This window comes from Eumetopias jubatus, unplaced genomic scaffold, assembly GCF_037043125.1.
Source record: "Eumetopias jubatus isolate StellerSeaLion01/CBP00866 unplaced genomic scaffold, mEumJub1_p1.0 scaffold_15, whole genome shotgun sequence".
Taxonomy (NCBI): Eukaryota; Metazoa; Chordata; class Mammalia; order Carnivora; family Otariidae; genus Eumetopias; species Eumetopias jubatus.
This window is the reverse complement of record NW_028274821.1, coordinates 88,574,389-88,583,466: the sequence shown is the minus strand read 5'-3', so window position 1 is coordinate 88,583,466 and position 9,078 is coordinate 88,574,389.

Here is a 9,078-nt window from a genome sequence, read left to right as displayed (position 1 = left end):
CAATGGGCGCACGGATCCCTTCCCTCCGGGGCAGGTGAGGGATCAGGGAGCTCGCTGGGGGCCAGAGGGGGCCACCCGAGGCCTCGCTCCCCGCTCCCCCGCGACCCGCCACCCCCGCCCCCGGCCCGCGCTCCCTCCCCGCCCTGGGCCCGGCCGCCTAGGGCGAAGCGTGCAGGGCGCGGCGGCGGCGCGGGCCCAGGCGCCCAGTTCAGCGGAAAGGAATGTCTTGCTCGGCGGGGGAGGCCGCGGCCCCCGAGGCCGTGTAAACCCCGCCGCCCTCCCCGGGCCTCATTTATTGCGGCCCTAAAGCCCGGCTCGTTCCGCCAGCCGCGCCGCTCGCCGTTTCCCCGGGATGACTCACCCCCGCCCCCTCGCCGCCGACTCCCGCGCCCCGCCCGGCCGCCGCCACCACCAGACCCTCGCCCCGCGCTCGCCCAAAGACCGGGTCGGGTCCCCGGGTCGGGGGTGCGCGCCCCGCCCCGCCCCCACGCCGCGGCGGCGCGCCCTCCCCCGGCCGCCCCTCCCCCGCCCCCTTCCCGCGCCGCCCGCCCGCTCCCTCCCCTCCCCCCTCCATAACTCAAAAGCTTGTCAAGCTGGTTCCAGACTCCTGGCGCCGGGCTCCGCTCCAGGAAAGAAAAAAAGGAAAGAGAAAAAGGGAAAAAGCCGGCGCGAGGGAGCGAGAGGGAGAAAAGCCCGCGGAGCGAAACTGTGCGCCCCTCGCGCGCACAGCACAGCGGGGCCCCGACCCCCTCCCTCGCCCCTAACCCTAACGGGGAACCCCGCACCCCGGGGCAGAGGGCGCGTGCGCGGCGCGGATCCATTATTTATGGGCGAATCAATTATTTAGCTGTCCCGGGAAGAGAGGCGGCTGCCAAGACCACCCCGCCGGAGGTCGCGGCTCTCCCGCTGGGCCTCGGGGGTCGGGAGGCGTCCCCACGCCGGGGGTCCTGTTCGAGAAGGCTGCTTCGGGGTGGGCTCCGGGAGGAGCGCGGGGAAACCTGCAGAAGCAGGACAGGCGGCTCAGAAACCTCCCAGTTGGGCGGGGAGGGGGTGTAGAGGCTGGCGGGGTGAGAAAGACGTGGCTGGGTGGGGGTGGTGGCGTGGGAAGAGCCTGGCCTGGGAATTCTTTCCTTCCTTCCTTCCTTCATTCCCATCTCTTTTGCGAGCCCTCTGCTGCCATGGAGCCCACAGAGAGCGCTGGGGTAGGAGAGGGTTAAGAACTGGAATTTGGAGTTAGAGCTGTGTCCGGGTCCTCCTGTATCTTGTATTCACCCCTGCTGTGTCCCCTGAAGCTAAGGACTTGCCCTCTCTGAGCCTCCACTTCCTCTTGGGCGGGATGGTGAGGAAGAGCATGAGGGCTTGAAGGAGGTGATGTGAGGATTCAGGGAGATGGGGCGCCTGGGCAGGGCCTGGCGTAGAGTCGGGGTGGGGGTGGGTCCTCTTCTCACACTGAAGGAAAGATCCCTAGGCCCCCAGTATCCCTCCCTTTCCCCTAACCCTGCTCTTTCTGGATAACCTGCATCCTCTCCTGGTTTGAGACATTTGAAGGTCATTATCAAAGGCACGTCAATCCCAAGGCCTCTGCCCAGGGCCCTCACCTCTGGCTGGCTTCTCACCAGCCTGGCCCTTCAAAGGCTGGTGCATCTGGCAGCCAGAGGGGTCTGCCCCAGGCTCCATCTAATCCTCTTGTCTTCCCTCCTCTGCAGCCTCCTCCCTCCCCCACCCCCCATGTCCTCCATTCTGCTTCTAACTGGCCTCTCTCTGCTTCCAGTCTGGGCTGGACAGGTTTGGCATCCTGAGGTCATGGGGGCAAGGGGCGGTCAGAATAGAAGTGGGGCTCGGCTCTCAGGAGAGTCCTGGCTCTCCAGGGGACAAACTTCGCTCCTATCCAGCGAGCTAGTATGTTCTCCTTCCAATGCTCGGGAGCTAAGGACACTTCCCGAGGGGCTCACTGTCTTGTCACCAGATCTTGCGACAACTGTATGAGGTGGTCCTTGGCAGATCCTGGTTTGCGGAGCCTAAAGCTTTTACAATCTTGGGGACCCTCTTTAAGAAAAGTAATGCGAGGTTATGAATACACACTTAAGCCCAGGGGCCTTGGCAGGGCCCATGCCAACAAGAGTCCCTGGAGCTAACGCATCCTTACCTTCTCTGTGAATCACCACTGCAGGTGGCTGGCGCCATTGTCATCCCTTTGCAGAGGTGGAAATAAAGCTTAGGAAGGGGGAAGTGGCCCGCCCAAGGTCACACAGCTTGAAAGGATAAAGCTGAGCCCACAGGCAACACTGAACTGCCTCAGTGCATTTACCATCTTACTGTCTCATCTGCCACGTGTCCCGCCCCAGCACAGACAGGGTCAGGACCAGCCTGCGCCCCTCCCTCCCCAGGCCTTCATGCCCCAAGGCTCCAGCCTGGGAGACTTTCTGTCTTGTGACAACAACCACACAGTGCCAGGAGGTAGGTCTCCTCTGACCTTTTAAATTCCCACAGCTGTCCCTGCTCATTCCAGAACTCAGCCTTCTCAACTGACCCTTCGGGAACACCCCCCAGCAGGCGGCGAGCTCCCTGGGGGCAGGGGCCGGTTCTGTCTGGTTTGGCTTCAACATTTCCAAGTCTGAGCTTCTGGTTCAGGAACATCTATTCCCAGCTTGAGGGGAGGGGCGGCAGAGGCAGTGAGAGGTTGTTAAACTGCATGTTCCTCTCCAGACCTACCGAATCAGGCTCTCTGAGCACAGGGCCTGGGGCTCTGCATTTCACACCTCCCTCCGGTAAAGCTCAGTAAAGTTTTGAGACTCCCTGACTCAGGGACCAGAAAGGGCAAAACATGGTATCTAGACCAAGACCCTCTCACAAAGGGGATTCGCCCCCCCTAACTCTGGCTAATTTTTACCAGTGTACCAAACTCATCTTCCAGCTGAGAGCTAATTGTTTCTAACACTTATTAAAGACCTACTGCATGCCTGGGACTGGATCTGAGGCTTCAGATGGTTGACGTCATTGGACACTCAAAAAAAACCCTGAGAAGTCGGGACAGCTATTATCCCCATTTTTACAGGTGGAGAAACTGAGGCCTGGGGAGGCGAAGTGACTTGCAGGGGGATACAGCACTGGGGAATGAGGAGGCTAGAATAGGAACATAGTCTGCAGGACCAGTGACCTCAGGAATATAGCTTACAAGGGTCTTATGAGAATACCCAGAGATGAGAGTTTATACCCAAGCCCAAGAATGGCTTGGAGAAATCAAACATGCTACGGTCACTATAGGAACCTCAAGCTAAGATATGCAATGAAATTAGGCAACAGACCCCAAAGAAATCTAATCAAGTAGGCCTCTCGCTGGTATCTCAGTCAGCTTTCTGGTGTGTGTTGGGGGGGTGTATTTGTGAAAGGATTTGCTGTATTTGCTTCAGGCAAATCTTTGCCTTTCCTCTGCCTGCAGTTTTGGTACAAAAGGGAAGGGTCCAGGCCAGCAAGAAGAGAGAACCAGGCTGGTGGTGGGCAGGTGGGCATTGCAGGCCAGTGAGGCTCCCTCCCTGGGCTTATCTGCGGGGCTGTTATCACTTCACGTCCCAGGAACCAGTACTCTGTGCTGATTTTTGCTCTAGGAGGGTGATGGAAGCACCAGGGAGGTTTCAGGTGGGGAGGGGCCAATTTAGTAGCTACCACTCCTATTGCCTGAGGGGCCAGCTGGAGCAGAGGTTGTGGACTTGTTCTAGAAGGACCCCGAAGGCAGAACCAGTGGAGGCCACCGAGGGAGGTCGGTTTTGCCTCACAAGATAAACTAACCGGGCAGCCTTGTAGGTAATGAGTGACCCACCTGGGGAGGTATTCAAGGACAGGCAGGGGTGTGTGGGGGTGTGTGTACAGAGCCATGACTCAGGAAAAGGATTGGATGAGGCAACTTTGAGATCTTTTTCAACATTGAGAGTGGGAATTTCCATTCCTAACAAAACTGACCAACCCAAGTAGGACTGACGGGAAAAATTAACAGAGAAGGAAGGTGGCAGGGTAAAGTGCCCCGAGTAGGAACCCACAGACCCTGGAGAGGCACCCAGGAACGCTGAATCAAGACCCTGCCCCTGGCTTCCAACAGAACTGCCATTTCTTGACACTCAAATGTCCTCTTGTCTCTTGCAATCATCCGTAAACGTCCATGAACCCTTCATCATAATGATTAATAATATATTACTGATGACTGACGATCAGTAACTATAACACTCATAGCACAAACGGAACAGTTCCTGAGACAGGCTCTCTTCTAAGTACTCTATAGGTATAAATGCATGTAATTGACATGATAGTCCTGTGAGCAACATCTTTACTTTTACTATCATTCCCATTTACAGATGAGGAAACTGAGGCTCAGAGAGCACCATGTGAAGTCCCAGGACTCAGAGCCAGGCTCAGGAGGGGAGCTGGGAAATGCTGGCAGAGGGCCGAGGAGTAGCACGCTGCCCTCCCCGTGTGTGGCTGCTTCTGCCCTCAGTGGCCAGGGACTCTGGCCACTGTCAACCACAGTGGTACAGAGTAGCAGAACGCAGAACGACATTGGGGGACGGGGCCATCTCCTCCAACTTCCTCATTTTACACCAGGGAAATAGGTATCAGAGAGGGGAAGAGACATCTCAAGGTCATCAGCAAGTCCAGTGGCCGCTGGGTCTCCTGAGTCCTCCCATGGGCTTCTCCTACTGCACTCTCACTTCCTACTCCTCTTTAAAAATGATATTTATGGGACGCCTGGGTGGCTCAGTTGTTAAGCGTCTGCCTTCGGCTCCGGTCATGATCCCAGGGTCCTGGGATCGAGTCCCGCATTGGGCTCCCTGCTCCAACGGGGAGCCTGCTTCTCCCTCTGCCTCTGCCTCTCTCTGTCTCTCATGAATAAATAAATAAAATCTTTAATAACAAAAATAAAAATGATATTTACAAAAATCACCAGTAGGGGCACCTGGGTGGCTCAGTCAGTTGGACATCTCACTCTTGGTTTCGGCTCAGGTCACGATCTCAGAGTCCCGGGATTGAGCCTGACATTGTCGGGCTCTGCGCTCAGCAGGGAGTCCGCTTGCGATTCCCTTTCTCTCCCTCTCCCTCTGCCCCTCCCCTACTCGCACTCTCTCTCTCTTCTAGCTCTAAAATAAATAAATAAATCTTAAAAAAGATAAAATAAAAAATAAAATAAATAAGCGACACCTGAGTGGCTCGGTTAGTTAAGCGTCTGCCTTCGGCTCAGGTCATGATCCCAGGTTCTGGGATGGAGCCCCGCGTCGGGCTCCCTGTTCCGGCGTGGAGTCTGCTTTGCCCTCTCCCACTGCCCCTCCCTCCTGCTTGTGCTGTCTTTCTCTCTCTCAAAATAAAAAATATCTTAAAAAAATAAATAAAATAAAATTTAAAACTCATCAGTAGTAGCATATTACTAAGAAAACATTATTGGGGTGGCTGGGTGACTCAGTGGATTAAGCGACCACTCTTGGTTTTTGCGCAGGGCCTGGAGCCTGCTTAAGATTCTCCCTTCCTCTCCCGCTGCCCCTCCCCCACTTCAAGCCCGTGCATGTGCGCGCTCTCTCTCTCTCTCTCTCTCTCTCTCTCTAACCCCCCCCAAAAAAAACATTATTAAAGGAAGCAGAAGACCTGCCCCATGTAAAACAGTTACTACGTCAGGTGATGTGCTCAGAGATTGTTTTCTTGCCTGCAAAATGGGAATCCTAACGATGTTCCCCTGCTGACCTCATAGGGAGGGGTCAGGGTTAAAGGTGGCGGTGGCTATAAAGCCACTTATAAACTGGAAGACACTGTCAACGTGATCATCTTTGAATGTTGGGCACAGGAATCAGAAGTACATGCTGCAGCTCCTCCTAGGGAAATTGAAATGAAATTTAGGGCTCAGAAACAATCAGTTCTTGCAGGGTTAGGTCCTCCCTAGAAGGCACCCCAGGCCGTTTACTCATCCATCTACCTGGAAGTCATATATTGAGCATCACCTGGGTGCAGCAGCGTTTTCAGCCCAGCGGCCTTGAGCACAGGCTCTGGATCACTCTTCCTTGGCCCAAGTTCAAGTGTCGCTTCGCCATTTCCCTCTCGGAGCCTCAGGGTCTCTGTTAGGATGCAGCCCAGCTATTCTAGCAGAACCCAAGGAACCCGAGCTAGAGGAGAGAGGAGCTGATTCCCTTCATGTGTCAGCCTAAGGGGCTCTGCTCTGGGAGCTGGTCCAGGGCCCACGCTCCTTCTGTCTTTCCCATCCTGTGGGGGTTGCCTCCATCGGCGGGGTGGAAGATGGCCTCCGGCTCCCCCTCCCCATTCGTCCCTGTGAGTGTTGGGAAGACCCAGGAAGTGGAGACCACCCTTTACTTTTAAGGGCAAGCTGGAAGGGGCTTAGACACCTCTCTTGTGTTCCATTGGCCAGAACTGATGACATGACCACACCTAGTTGCGAGGGAGACTGGGAAATGTAGTCTTTAGCCTGGCAGCCATGGGCCTCTTTAAAACCTGGGTAGGGGATGTTCTTTTACTAAAGGGGAGATGACAGGATGGATACTGGGCAACAGCCAGCAGTCTCTGCCGTGTAGGATTCAAGGAGATACTCTGGGGAGACACTCAGCACAGGGCCAGATATATGGCCGGTGCTCAGGAACTACGTGCCATTATTGGTATTACAAGTGAGTCCTTTTCATTTTCCCAGGGGATACAGGGACCCTGGGACTTCTCGGGAGGCTTTGTGGGGGCCTCTATCCCATGCCCTCCACCCTCTAGGTGATGAGGAGAAGCAGCGAGAGACAGCAAACCCCAGCCCACCCCCTCAGAGCCCCACAGCCCAGGCTTGGGAGGATCTCAGGCCTCCTCTCTCCCTTCAAGGAAGAAATAGGAAAGCAGCTTTTACTTCAGGGCTTGGTGACAAGGAGAAATGACTGACATGGGGGGAGGGGGGCTTGCAGCCCTGCCCCACAGCTGCCTCCGTGGAGCATGGCAACCTCTGTTGCTTCGTGGCTCAAGGCCAGGTCCACTCTGTAGTGCTCAGGCTCCCAGACGCTGGTCGGGGTACCAGACAGACATTCTCGACCCTCCTAACACAGCACCAGCTGATCTGAGCTCGGAAGCATTCCCTCCCTAAATATTCTCCTCTGAACTCAGAGCCTTTTCCAGCCCAAGTAGGACTGACAGGTGACATGGGAAGGTGTGCCCTGTGTCCCCACGGGTCGAGTTCTCCCCAGCCACTGAGCAGGAGGGTCTCTTCTTCTGCAGACGCTGGGTTCAGGGTCAGGAGCTGAGACCCCCAGATCAGACGACCCCGACTCTGCCTCTTAGCAGCTGTGGTAGCTGACCTTTCCGATTATAATGGGGATGATCGGGGCATCTCCATCTCCATCTTACTGTAAAGATTTATAGAATAATCCACGCAAGGCATTTGTGGAAGGAAAGGGCTCACAGAATGACGCCTGCTCAGATCAGGATTATGCCTCTTATTTTCTTTCATGCGTTCCACGGTCCTGGATGCCTGCCACCTGTCCCTGCCTCCTGTGGTCCGCATCCTAAGCCTTTTCGGAGGCCCCCGATGGGGCAGGTCCCCTGCGTATGCCTGCTTTGCACCCCAGTGTTCGCCTTCCCAGCACTTTCCACAATCATGATGAATTAATTCTGTGGGTGGAGCGCTGTCCTCCAGACAAGGAGTCCTGAGCTAGCAGGGACTGTGACTATTTCATTCACTGCGGTAGCCCTGGTGCCCAGCACAGGGCTCGGTGCAAGGAGAATTCTAGGAAATGCTTGTGGAACGAATGAATGGGTAAATGCACAGGCGGATGGATGAGCGAGCCGGTGTTTTGCTGTCAGCCCAAGAATGTGTATTTAAGAGCAGAGTTTAGAGACTTGGAAAGACTCCGATTTGAACATCAACTCTGTCATTGACTTGCCAGGTGACCAGCAGCAAGACCCCGCTTCTTCTTCACTTGATCTCAAAATCCCCTGAACTGACCTTCTCTCCTCAACTACTGGAGAAGGTGGGAATGGCTGATGGAAGCTTTCATTCATTCATGAACACGGTGAACCCACAGATATTTTCTGAGTGTCCTCTGGGTGCCAGGGCTCAGGGCTGGATGCTGGTGGCTGGGGGACAGAAAGGAAGGCCCTGTACTTTAGGGGGAGGCAGGGAGCGGGAGAGACCCTCAGGGCCTTCCTCTGCACAAAGGAAGTGGCTGAGGCCCTCTGCCCGCGTCTTGTCCTGCCTCACCCCCCACGGCCCGTCCATCTGTGTCCTTTTTCTGTGGTTCTTTCACCCTGGCCTGGGCAGGGGGCTCCGTGCCCCCACCCCCACCTGCAGCCATTTCCTGCCCTCCTGTCATCTGCTTCCTTTGATCCTTTCGTCGAAAGACTCCTGGAAGCCTCTGGACCATTGGCAACCTTGGCAACCTCCTCCCCTGGGCTGGGCCTGGCCTGCTGACCCCATCGGGGTGGGAGTCAAAGTGGGCTTCTCTTGGGATGCTGCCCTGGGAGGCAGATGGGTCCTGGTGTCATTCATTCATTCATTCATTCATTCATTCACAGGTTCCAGGCCTGTGTGGGACCCACAAAGTGAACAAGACAGTCATGATCCCTGTCCTCAAGGAGCTCCCAGCCTAAGGAGCAGCAGCCCTTCCCACACCAAGTGAATTCTCCCCAAAGTTCCCCCAACAGGGGTAGTCTGAGGACCCAAGGAAGGAACACGGAGCTAGAAGTCGGGCCTCTGGTGACCACCTTCACCTCTGAGGCTCGGTTCCACATCCGGTCAGTGGGGCGGCTGGAGACAGCAGAGGATGGCATGCTCTGCAAGCTCTTCCAAGCTCGAAGACCAAGAGAGGGCATGGGGGTGCCCGGGCCTCACCAGAATGGACATCTGGGACACAGGAAGGGGCCCCCTGGACCCAGCAGAGAGGCAGGGTAGAGGCTGGAGGGAGAAGGAGCCTGGGTATGAAGAGAGATGGATGCACCTCGTTGGTCAGAAAGTGAACAGGGCCTTGGCCTGTGCCCTTCACCTGGCACGGCCCCCACGCCTGGCTCAGAGCAGGAGCTCGACCGATGCCGTCAGGGGGCTGCCATTTACTGAGTGCTTACCAG